This window comes from Schistocerca serialis, chromosome 3 (genome assembly GCF_023864345.2).
Source record: "Schistocerca serialis cubense isolate TAMUIC-IGC-003099 chromosome 3, iqSchSeri2.2, whole genome shotgun sequence".
In the NCBI taxonomy this organism is placed as follows: domain Eukaryota; kingdom Metazoa; phylum Arthropoda; class Insecta; order Orthoptera; family Acrididae; genus Schistocerca; species Schistocerca serialis.
Window position 1 is genome coordinate 954,561,130 of NC_064640.1, and position 12,793 is coordinate 954,573,922.

The 12,793-nt window shown below is 37.6% G+C and overlaps 1 protein-coding gene across 1 annotated transcript in view; it reads left to right on the plus strand.

Moving 5' to 3' along the window:
* The first annotated feature begins 11,323 nt into the window (after positions 1 to 11,323).
* The window catches only part of LOC126471402 (band 7 protein AGAP004871-like), a 259,932-nt gene continuing 258,462 nt past the window's right edge, over positions 11,324 to 12,793 (plus strand). The window contains exon 1 of the mRNA XM_050099530.1: positions 11,324 to 11,688. The gene's annotated coding sequence lies outside the window, so the exon portion shown is untranslated. The remainder of the gene's footprint in view (positions 11,689 to 12,793) is intronic.

The following is a 12,793-nucleotide window of genomic DNA, read 5'->3' on the forward strand; positions in this document are numbered from 1 at the left end:
TCAAAAAGTCCAGAAGTATGTGCATTACGTCTGAGGTTAGCACATCTTTTAATAAAATTAAAACTATTTGGAATATTCTTAAAAGGAAACAGGGCAACCGAGAGTACAGAAAAACTGCATTCCTATCAACCTCAATGAAAAGTTCGTTAACAAGAAGTCAGAAGCAAAAAACACTTTTAATAATCATTTTTAAGTGTTTTAGAGGAAATAGGATTCTGCTAGTCATTAGAAAATGCAAAGCAGTATGTGGAAGAAGCAATAGATATGCAATTTGATAAAATTTAAATTCAAATGACCTCTCCTACTGAAATTAGGAAAATAATAAATTCACTCAAAAGTAAATGCTCACATGGAATTGATGGCATTTCCAAGAGAGTACTAAAACTTGTTCTCAGCAGATAAGTAGGATTCTCAGCCATATATGTAGCAGCTCACTGAAACAGGGCATTTTTCCAGATAGACTAAAAATGCTATTATAAAACCATTGCATAAAAAATGAGATAAGTCTGATGTTAACAGCTACCACGAGTCTCAGTTCTGACAGCTTTATCCAAAATTCTTGAAAAAGTAATGTGTTCAAGATTACCTTCAAATATTTGTAAAAATGACGTACTAGCATAATGTAAATATGGTTTTCAGAAGTGCTTTACAACATGAAATGTTATATATGCTGATTGAATATTAAATGCTCTAAATAACCAAACATCATCCATTTGGATATTTTGTGATCTCTCAAAGGCTTTTGATTGTGTGAATCATGAAATTCTTCTAGATACGCTTAAGTGTTGTGGTATGAGTTGGACAGTGCAAAAATGGTTTAATTCATATTTAACGGGAAGAATGTAGAAGGTTGAAATTAACAGTACAGGTAGTCTGGAAAAATCAGCAAAGTCCTCTAACCAGAGATGTACCAAGAACGATGTCCCACAGGCTTCAGTCTTGTGTCTGTTATTGCTCTTAATACACACATAAAATTTTTTGCATCACTTCAGTTCCCAGAACTCCTGAAGATAGACATTGGCTGTGGATACCGTATCACAGACTCAGTCCCTTTGACTGTTCAGAGATGTCACTAAACCCGCCTAAAGATGTAAAAAACCATGCATGAGCAGCACCAATCAGACGGAGGGGATCCAACAACAGCCAATCAGTTCCAGTCATTCCACCAGGAAGGAAGCACGTGGTGCATGTTGTCTGCAGTTCGACCATGCCTAGACGGTCAATACCACGGTTCGATCACGTCCGCATTGTTACTTTGAGGAAGGGCTCTTGACAATGGAAGTGTCCAGGTGCCTCGGAGTGAACCAGAGAGATGTTGTTTGGACATGGAGGAGTTACAGAGAGACAGGAACTGTTGATGACATGCCTCACTCAGGACGCTCAAGGACTACTGCTGCAGTGAATGAGTGCTACCTATGGATTATGGCTCAGAGAAACCCTTACAGAAATGCTACCATGTTGAATGATGCTTTTTGTGCAGCCACAGGACATCGAGTTACGACTCAAACTGTGCGCAATAGGCTGTATGATGCCCAACTTTCCTCCTGACATCCATGGTGAGGTCCATCTTTGCAACCATGGCACCATGCAGTGCAGTACAGCTGGGCCCAACAACATGCCAAATGGACCGCTCGGGATTGGCATCATGTTCTATTCAGCGATGAGTGTCGCATATACCGTCAACCAGGCAATTGTCAGAGATCCGTTTGGAGGCAACCCAGTCAGGCTGAACGCCTTAGACACACTGTCCAGCGCCGCTTATGGTCATGGAAGGCGGCGTAATGGCTCTACAATATGTGAAAGCCATCCTCCGAACGATAGTGCAACCATTACGGCAGTATTCATTTCCTTGGACGACAACTCGCACCCCCATCATGCACATCTTGTGAATGACTTCCTTCAGGATCAAGACATCGCTCGACTACAGTGGCCAGCATGTTTTCCAGACATAAATCCAATCAAACATGCCTGGGATACATTGAAAAGGGCTGCTTATGGATGACGTGACCCACCAACCAATCTGAGGGATCTACGTCAAATTGCTGCAGAGGAGTGGGACAATCTGGACCAACAGTGCCTTGATGAACTTGTGGGTAGTATACCACTACAAATACAGGCATGCATAAATGCAGGAACATGGGGACTAGTGCAGCAGGGGATACAACCCGTCGGCTTTGGACATTGACGTCACAAGTCGCCAATCGAGAAGCGATTCTTCTTAGTGTTGTAGCTCCCTTCAGTGGCTGATAAGTGTTTTTTGGCTTTTTAAAAAAAAAATCTCACGAGATAGAATAAACAGATCCACTTTATTAAGCAATCAGTAAAAAAACGAAACTGAAACATAACAGCAAAAGCGAAAATGGTAAACTGCTATCTGGCGACTTGTGACGTCATTGTCCAAAGCCGACGGGTTGTATCCCCTGCTGCACTAGACCCGGAACATGTGCTGCTGGGTATTAGAAGTACCGGAGTGTACAGCACCTCTGAATGTCTCGCTGTATGGTGGTACAACATGCAATGTGTAGTTTCCATGAGCAATAAAAAGGGCAGAAATGATGTTTATGTAGATCTCTATTCCAATTTTCTGTACATGTTCCGGAACTCTCAGGACTGAGGTGATGCAATTTTTTTTTATGTGTGTTTAGACTAATGACTTGCCCCTCAATATTCATGAAGATGCAAATCTGCTTTTTGGTGATGACACAAGTATAATAATACGGAAGCGTCCGATCCCGCCCGTCTGCTTTGACCCATGACGTCACAAGTATGGCGGAAACGACCATAAACCACGATTCCAATATGGCTCATATAAAGTCGTTACGTACACATTATGAAGACGAAAATAAATCGAAAAACAAACACACACACGTTCCACAAAAAGCCCAAGACACTAAAGGGACAAGCACGGGACATAGGGGGTTTTTGGGTGGGGGGAAACTAAATATAAACAAATTTAGACACCCACCCCCATACAAAACCACGCAAAACGACGAAAAAACCGACATCACAAAACTCCCCAAATACCACTAAACACAATATCATCGGGAATCGGACACTTCCCTTGACCTATATAGTTCAACAGCAGCTTCCGAGCCTATAAATTAGGACCTAACACTTTCCTTGACCTATATAGCTCAAAAACGTCTCCTGATACCAATACCAACATTCACAGCCACACATTGGGATCGAACACTTCCCTTGACCTGTTATCCTTACGACATCTCCACATACAGCCTCCACGGTCCGAGACGCCGGAACTTTAAGTAAGCCTCATTTCTTCACGACATACTGAACACCTCACGACTTCATCCAAAAATCCGTATAGCTGAAGAAATTTTATTAGAGACAACGCACTGTCCCTCATCATAGCCGACAACCGACACCTGTTGACCGTGTCAGTCATATCTATATCTACCAAAGACATAAAAAAAGCAATTTACCAAAATTCACACACGACGCCACACTCGCAAACTAAACCAAAAACATCACCTAACACACCACCAGAGAGCACCACAGATCGCATCAAAACGACACCTACAAATACGCCACTCTCACAAACTAAATTCCGCGCCGTCGTGACGTCACACTCCACAACAGCCTTACGTCACGGGTCAAAGCCGACGGGTGGGAGCGGACGCTTCGGTCGACCCCCAACAAACAAGAATTAGCTGAGGAAATTTTCAGTAACGTCTTTCACAAAATTATTATGTGGTTCTTTGCATATGAACTCTCACTAACTTTTGAGAAAACACAATACATACAATTCTATTGGTAAATATAGACTTTGAACAGAAGTCTGTTGCTAAGGCATAATATTCAAAATTTCTGGTTGTGTGCACTGATGAAAAATTGAATTGGAAGAAACACATCGGTGATTTGCTGAAACAATTAGGTTCAGCTACTTATGCAAGGGTTATTGAAAATTTTGGTGATAAACATATCAGTAAATTAGCCTACTATGCCTATTTTCATTTACTGCTTTCATTTGGCTTCATATTTTGCGGTAATTCATCAATAAGAGAAATAGTATTCATTCCACAAAAGTGTGTAGTCAAAATAATAGCTGGAGCCCACCCAAGATCAGATTGCAGAATTTTATTTAAGGAACCCAGGATATTCACAGCACCTTAGCAATACATATATTCACTTATGAAATTTGTTATTAATAACCTGTACCAGTTCAAAAATAATAGCAAAATGCATAGCTACAACACTAGAAGAAAGATTATTGTCACTATTCTGGGTTAAATCTGACTTTGGCACAGAAAGGGGTGAATTATGGTGCCACAAAAATCTTTGGGCATTTGGTAAATAGTGATAAAAGTCTGACAGAAAGACAATCAACATTTGAAAACAAATTAAAATAATTTCTAATGTCAACTCCTCCTACCCAATAAATGTTTATCTATGTATTATCATCTTTGGGACTCAGTAATGTTCTTGAAAATGGGCTTGTAACCCGAGACCCAGGATGTGCAATAACATTACTGTAACAATAAATAGTAAAACAAGGCTAAAAACAGTGTTTGTTTAGTTAAATGGATATTTAGTTATGAAGTAGCAATTGTAAAAACAATTATATTGTGTAATGAAAACCTATGTTAAACTGACCTTCCACATCATTAGAAAATGTCATATTCATAATCTATGGAACAAGTATTAATGTAATGCAATGTTTAATGTATAAATACAATGGAAATCATGTATGTTTTGACTACACACATAAATAGGTGTTTTCTATTACGGATGAGTGAGTAAACGAGGGAATAAATTTCTGGAACAAGGAACTTAATAAGTAAAGTATAACATTGTTTATGTGTGTTTTTTCATAATTCTGGGTCTTGGTTTGGGCATTTCATATGATGTCACTCATATCTTACATTTCTGTGAGATCTACATTCAATTATCACAACTGCTGATGCAGTTTTGGGTTGTTGACTTATTCCAAACACCAGGAATGAAACCCGAGATTAACTGAGGTTTTTGATACTGCTTCAACAACTCACAACCTAGATTTGTATTTTCACTAAACGTATGATGATATGAACAGCTCTAGAGCCTTACATGCTGTTGTAGGTAATTGGGTTGCATAGTTTTTTTTAAATAATGTTAAAAAACGAAAAGCACGTAAATCAGTGCTTTTTGGGCACGATCCTAATCCCTGCTTTCTGCTGGCCTTTGAATCGACTTACACTGCCTGTCAATGGTTGGGCTCACATTTTAACAGGGTCAACTGATCTTCCTGGCACCCAATGTCAGCTTTGTGTTGTAATTATGGTGTATCATGTGATGTCGTCTTACACACGATGACATAGTGATCTGTAGTATAGTTCGAGGTCTTAAGTTAGTCCGAAATGTGACTGACTTTCTGATTCCAAGATGGCCGCCGAGTAAGTGACGCCAGAAACCATTTCCAGAAAGTTAAGTGATTTAGACAGGAATATAATTTAGTTTAACGCTGACAACAAATTAAATACGTGTATTAGTGTATCGTTTAGTCTTGCCGTTAAAGGTTTGACTTTTCTTTGCGTATTTTTTCAGAAAACACGAAAAGATCGTAACTTCGCGAAGTCGCGCTTAGGCTTAAATTTTGTAGACGTGTTTGTTTCTTGTTTCAAGGTAATTTAACTAGTTTCTCGGTAAAAAATAAGTAAACTACCGTAAATAGCGTATAACTTCATTGTTTTAATACAGATTTCAGAAAAACAGCGTAACTTTATATCAGAAACTTTCCTATATACATTTGTTTATAGGCCTAATTCTCGTAACGTTTTTGGAGAATCAAAGTTAAAGTATCTCGTTTAATTGTCCTTTTTTCATTCCATCGAGTGAAATATATAATAAATAGCGTATACCTTCGTTGTTTTAATACAGATCTCAGAAAAACAGTGGAATTTTAAATCAGAAACTTGCTTATATACCTTTGTGAATAGGCTTAATTCTTGTAACGTCTTTTTTGATTTTCGGTAATTTAATTGATTTATTCTAGCTAAAGTATTATTTTTGCCATGAGTGAGAAGTGCCTGACTTGCCGTAGAATTGTTAGTTCCGGGGTTTGGTGTGATGGATGCAGTAGTTTTTTTCACTGGGGGGACTGCAGTGGCGTGGGTGTTGGGAAAGTGGATCAGGATCATCAGTGGTTATGTAGGATTTGCAGCAGAGATAGGAAGATAGTGGAACAGGAGGGGAAAATTGCTGCCCTTCAGGCTGAGCTAGATCAGGCTAGGGAAGATCTGGACAGGTTAAGGAGGGAGAAGGGCAAAGAGAGGTGGGACGTGGCAACAGGTAGCAGAAGGAACAGGCCTAGAACTAAGTCTGACAGTTTTGTGGTGAATGTCAAAAATAAGTTTGACCTGTTGCTTCAGTTAGAAACTGATGAGCCTCAAGCAGAGGTAGGTGTAGACAGGACACAACAAACTTTCAATAGGAAATTGAAAAAGAATGTAGGAAAGTCATCGAAAAGGAAGAAAGTTTTGTTGTTAGGCAGTTCTCATGCCAGAGGTGTAGGCCAACTTCTGCAGGAGGAATTAGGACCAGAATACCAGGTCACAAATTTTTTCAAACCAAGTGCTAGTCTGGATCAGGTGACAGAGGATTTAGGTTCACTCTGTAAAGGATTTACCAGGGAAGACACCGTGGTTATTGTGGGAGGGCCAGGGAACAGCATCGACAGAGATCCTGGGTACAGTATAGAGTGTGACCTGGTAAAGATTGCATCGGCATCGAGACACACCAATGTTGAATTTGTATCTGTCCTGAGACGCCATGACCGGCCTCATTTGAACTCTTCTGTTGGGAGAGTTAATTTGGAGTTGGAACGGCTGCTTGGGTCGGGTGCGGGGGCTCATATTGGTGTGGTTCCTGTTGATTGTCTCAGTAGGTGGGACTATACCAGGCACGGCCTACATCTCAACAGGAAAGGGAAGGGGAAACTGGCTGGGGTAATAGCAGGAGATTTGAGGGGGGGAGGCACTGCCATGAATGGTAAAATACCAGTGGTTACAGGTGTTGGAGCAGCACCTTTTTTAGGATAGGTAAGACAGAAAGATGTCAAGTTCTACGAGAGGTCAGGATCGAAACAAATCTTCAGTTTAGGAAAGAAATTAAACAGCACAATTCTAGCACATTGGATCACCAATCACAGCTATCAATTATAAATTTTCACCAATCACCAGAAATTTTATCTCCACCAAGTTGTATCTCAGTCCTAGGTAATTGCATTGATGAATTAAAGTCACCCAACCCAATTGACATAATCTGCCTCTCTGAACACCATGTGACCACTGGTATAGGAACTCGGCCTAAGCACAATGAGAAACTCAGACAGGAGAGTACTGCAAATGTTAGAATAAGGAAAGGTTCTCATAAAAGTATAATTAAAAATAATGTAAGTATATTTCATCAAAATATTGGGAGTTTAAAGAATAAAGTAGATGAGCTTCTGGTTTGTTTAGAAGATTTAGAAGCTGAGAATGAAATAGATATACTATGCCTGTCTGAGCATCACATTGTTACTGATATGGATAAGGTAAATGTAAGTGGTTATAAGCTCTCTGCACATGTAATGAGAGAAAATATGGGGAAAGGAGGAGTTGCCATATATGTCAAAAGTTATCATTGTGCAAAAAGTATGGAAACAAAAAAGTTTTGTGTAGAGAAACATATAGAAGCATGTGCCTGTGAGCTTAAATTAAATAAAGGCACATTTATAATTGTAACTGTATATAGGTCCCCATCAGGAAATTTTCATCTATTTCTGAAAAATTTGGACTCCTTGTTGTGCTATCTGTCAGACAGGGGGAAGCAAATTATTATTTGTGGGGACTTCAATGTAGATTCTCTGAAAGAGGGTAATAGGAAAAATGACCTTGAAGTATTACTCGGTTCTTTCAATTTGACACCCGTTATTGATTTTTCTACTCGGGTGGTAAAGGATAGCAGCTCACTGATAGATAACTTCTTTATAGACCAAGATAAGTTTAACCAGATAAATGCTCAGCCTGCTGAGAATGGTCTTTCTGATCATGGTGCACAGCTAGTTACAATATATGACATAGCTCCATTCAGCAATACTAAACAGTCCTCCAAAGTAGTACGTTCAGTCAACGATTTAACAATTGCAAATTTCAGGGAAAGCCTACAGCAGTTAGACTGGGATGAGGTGTACCGTGAACCTGATGCCAATTTAAAATATAATTTATTTCATGACATTTTTGTAAATGCATTTGAAAACTGCTTCCCCAAGAAAATAGTTAAATATACTCGTAAGAAACCTTGTAACAAACCATGGCTTACTAATGGTATAAAAATATCTTGTAACCAGAAAAGAGAAATGTATCTGACAGGAAGAAAGAGTAGTGACCCAGAAACTATCAAAAATTATAAAAACTACTGTGTTATATTAAGAAAAGTTATTAAAAAATCCAGGAGTATGTGTATCATGTCTGAAATCAGCAACTCTGATAATAAAATTAAAACAATTTGGAATATTATTAAAAGAGAAACAGGTCAACCAAGAGCAGAGGAAGACAGTATTACCATCAAATTGAATGAAAACTTTACGAACAAAAAGTCAGAAGTTGAAAATATTTTTAATAATCATTTTCTAAATGTTGTGGATATAGTAGGATCCAGATGTTCATTAGAAGATGCTAGGCTGTTAATGGAAGAGGCCATACCTATGCAATTTGATACAATTGAAATCTCACCCACATCTCCCTCTGAAATTAGGAAAATAATAAACTTGCTTAAAAGCAAAAACTCACATGGAATTGATGGCATTTCCAGCAAAATACTAAAAGCTTCTTCTCAACAGATAAGTAAGATTCTCAGCCACCTGTGTAATAGCTCTCTGGAACAGGGCATTTTCCCTGATAGACTGAAATATGCTATTGTTATACCTTTGCATAAAAAGGGGGATAGATCTGATGTCAACAATTACCGTCCAATCTCCCTTCTAACAGCTTTATCCAAAATTTTTGAGAAAGTAATGTATTCAAGAGTAGCTTCACATATCTGTAAAAATTAAGTACTAACAAAATGTCAGTTTGGTTTCCAGAAAGGTTTTTCAACAGAAAATGCCATATATGCTTTCACCAGTCAAATTTTGAATGATCTGAATAACCGAACACCACCCATTGGGATTTTTTGTGATCTCTCAAAGGCTTTTGATTGTGTAAATCATGAAATTCTGCTAGACAAGCTCAAGTATTGTGGCATGAGTGGGACAGTGCACAAATGGTTTAATTCGTACCTAACTGGAAGAGTGCAGAAAGTTGAAATAAGTAGTTCTCGTAACATGCAAAGATCAGCACATTCCTCAAACTGGGGAACTATCAAGAATGGGGTTCCACAAGGGTCAGTCTTAGGTACTTTGTTGTTCTTATTATATATTAATGACTTGCCATTCTATATTCATGAAGAGGCAAAGTTAGTTCTCTTCGCTGATGATACAAGTATAGTAATCACACCTGAGAAACAAGAATTAACTGATGAAATTGTCAATACTGTCTTTCAGAAAATTACTAAGTGGTTCCTTGTAAACGGACTCTCACTGAATTTTGATAAGACACAGTACATACAGTTCCGTACAGTGAATGGTATGACGCCATTAATAAATATAGACCTTAATCAGAAGCATATAGCTAAGGTAGAATATTCCAAATTTTTAGGTATGTCCATTGATGAGAGATTAAATTGGAAGAAACACATTGATGATCTGCTGAAACGTTTGAGTTCAGCTACTTATGCAATAAGGGTCATTGCAAATTTTGGTGATAAACATCTTAGTAAATTAGCTTACTACGCCTATTTTCACTCATTGCTTGCATATGGCATCATATTTTGGGGTAATTCATCACTGAGGAATAAAGTATTTATTGCACAAAAGCGTGTAATCAGAATAATAGCTGGAGTCCACCCAAGATCATCCTGCAGACATTTATTTAAGGATCTAGGGATATTCACAGTAGCTTCTCAGTATATATACTCTCTTATGAAATTTGTTGTTAACAACCAAACCCAATTCAAAAGTAATAGCAGTGTGCATAACTACAATACTAGGAGAAAGGACGATCTTCACTATTCAAGATTAAATCTAACTTTGGCACAGAAAGGGGTGAATTATACTGGCACTAAAGTCTTTGGTCACTTACCAAATAGTATCAAAAGTCTGACAGATAACCAACAAGTATTTAAGAAGAAATTAAAAGAATTTCTGAATGACAACTCCTTCTACTCCATAGAGGAATTTTTAGATATAAATTAAGAGGAAAATAAAAAAAAGAAAAAAAATAAAGAAAATAAAAAATAAAGAAAAACAAAAAACACAAAAAATAAAGTTGTTATATTAACTTAAGTATGTTGTTAAATTATCCTAATTATGTCATGTATTGGAAAATTCGACTCGTTCCACATCATTACGAAATATCGTATTCATGATCCATGGAACTAGTATTAATCTAATCTAATCTAATCTAATCTGACTGTGAGGAGGTGAAGCGGTACTGAGTGCTCCAGTTAAGCAGATAACATGTTGTGCATTCACATTTTTTCACAATAACAAATCACTGCCGGATGAGAAATATCGCAAGCAATGAATGACAGAAAAAAGTCTTAGGCGCGACTGGGGAATGAACCACAAATTACTGGTCTGGCACTCTACCCACAAAGCTAACCACTGTTAGTGGCAAACTTTTCATATGTGCTGAATACCTTTGTTATTATATTTTACATCTTACATTTGTGTAGACCTTTGCGATATGTAATTATTTTTATTTCCTTTTCGGTAACAAATTTTTCTTTTCTGCATGTTGCACAACAAATCCCTGGTAAATATCTGTTAGTAAATAAAACATAATTGATGTATGAACTTCAGCCATCGTAAAAACTAATTTTGTAACACATGCCTCTCATCTTAACGTTTTTTACATATTTAGAACAGATAAGTATCATCATTTGACAAGAATCTATATAATTACCGGTACATACAATTGAACTACAAGTTAATCAAAATCTCGCAGCAGCTTTTCATTGTATACCACGAGCAACAACTGCTGTTACAAATTGAATTATCTATAAATTTATAAAACCACATGGCCTTGATTAATAAAGATTAGCGCTAACTACATAACATCTATACCCGATATATTTGAATTTAACTATTTCAGTCACACCTATTAAAATTAATATCGCTGTACGCAAGCTGATGGGAATAATTTGTTATGTCGACCAAAATATAGTCGCTTCGATAATTTCTCCAACGTGTCCGTCTACAATCTTTGCAGTGGAAGATCTATGCATTGCTAATCTTAAGTTAGTAAATATAAGAAACGCCCTAATCAATTTTATGACGGCAAAGATCTGTATAAGTGCGATATGCGTTGAGTTTCTATTTAATTTTTAATATTACTACCAATAAAACCTAGCAGAAGTTACGTGTTGTTAGTTGTAGGCAGCAGCTTCTGCTGACATAATTACCCACATTCGTTGGGCTACGGAGCCAAGAGATCATTTGACAGGGCGTCTGATCTGATCCGATGTTTCGTGAAAGTTAAGCAGGGTGTTTCAAACCCATATATACTAGCCGCATTCTCCAAATAAATATACTGTTCACAACGCTTGCAGTGCCAGTACAACGGAATTTCCTCTGCTACTGGATTTGGAACCATTACGGATAAACACAGTCCTGTAAGCGCATGTTCACTGCTATTGAGTTTGTAGTTATGAAGATCCGATAACAATGTACAAGCGCTCGGTAGTAGAAAGCTGCTTCTCTACGAAATACTTCAATTTCCTTCCTGTAGAACAGAAAAAATTCTATTAATGTTTCTGGTAGTGAAGTATTTGAATCTAGAGCAGTAGAAACAACGAAAAACCGCTATTGTTATAATTCTATTGATTCTATTTTTGCAACTAACACTGTAGCTTTCATCAAAGGTAAAAACCCGCACACATTCGTTTTCAGTCTTCAGCAGTAAATGAGTGTTTACCTTTTTTTGCATTTCTCTCTCTCACTTTTTATCAGTTGTAGTATCATTGACTAATTTTAGTGTCCTCACGTTTTTATATCTCGTTAATTAAAACTTATAGCATATTCGTGTTCAAATGGGTACCTGTTGCAAAGAACAGAGGGAGATTAGCTATTTGTCTGAATGTAATGGTGAACTCTGAGATGACAACAATAAGAAACTGACAATAAATAAATCTGTTATAATCACTTTCAGTGTTTGGCTTTTAATATTTTTTGCCCTTCTGCTGTTGTGTTGTCTCAAGTGTCACCTTAGAATACCGGAAAACTTCTCTTTCCTTTAAGTATGCCTAACTCTATGTTTTTCTATTATTTGCCCAAGTGGCACTAACTATAAGCTGTGATGATTAGTTACAATTACTCTGGCAGCTTAGTTTCCCAACTCTCTCTCAATGTTTTCTGTACAGCTTCAAACAGCATTACTTATGTAAGTTGATGAGCTGTACACTGAATTAAATAGTTAATATGCGGGGTAAATACCCAACCCACAAAACATATTTTTAATGTGTAATATGGGTACTTACAATGTTGTCTGCCACTCGAATAGGGATGGGTGTTTCACCACCAGGGTAAGCCACAATGTCAGGTCCTGCTGTGACTGCCAGAGAGCACCCCAGCATCAGGTATAAGGCTCTGCTGTGGCCTCGTGGCAGTCAATATGTTAAAATGTGTGTTTACAGTATTTTATCGTGTTGCTATATTTGACAACATTGTCAGAAGGGATTGGAAATGATCTCTTATAAGAAAATTTGAAGAGTTCCTTCC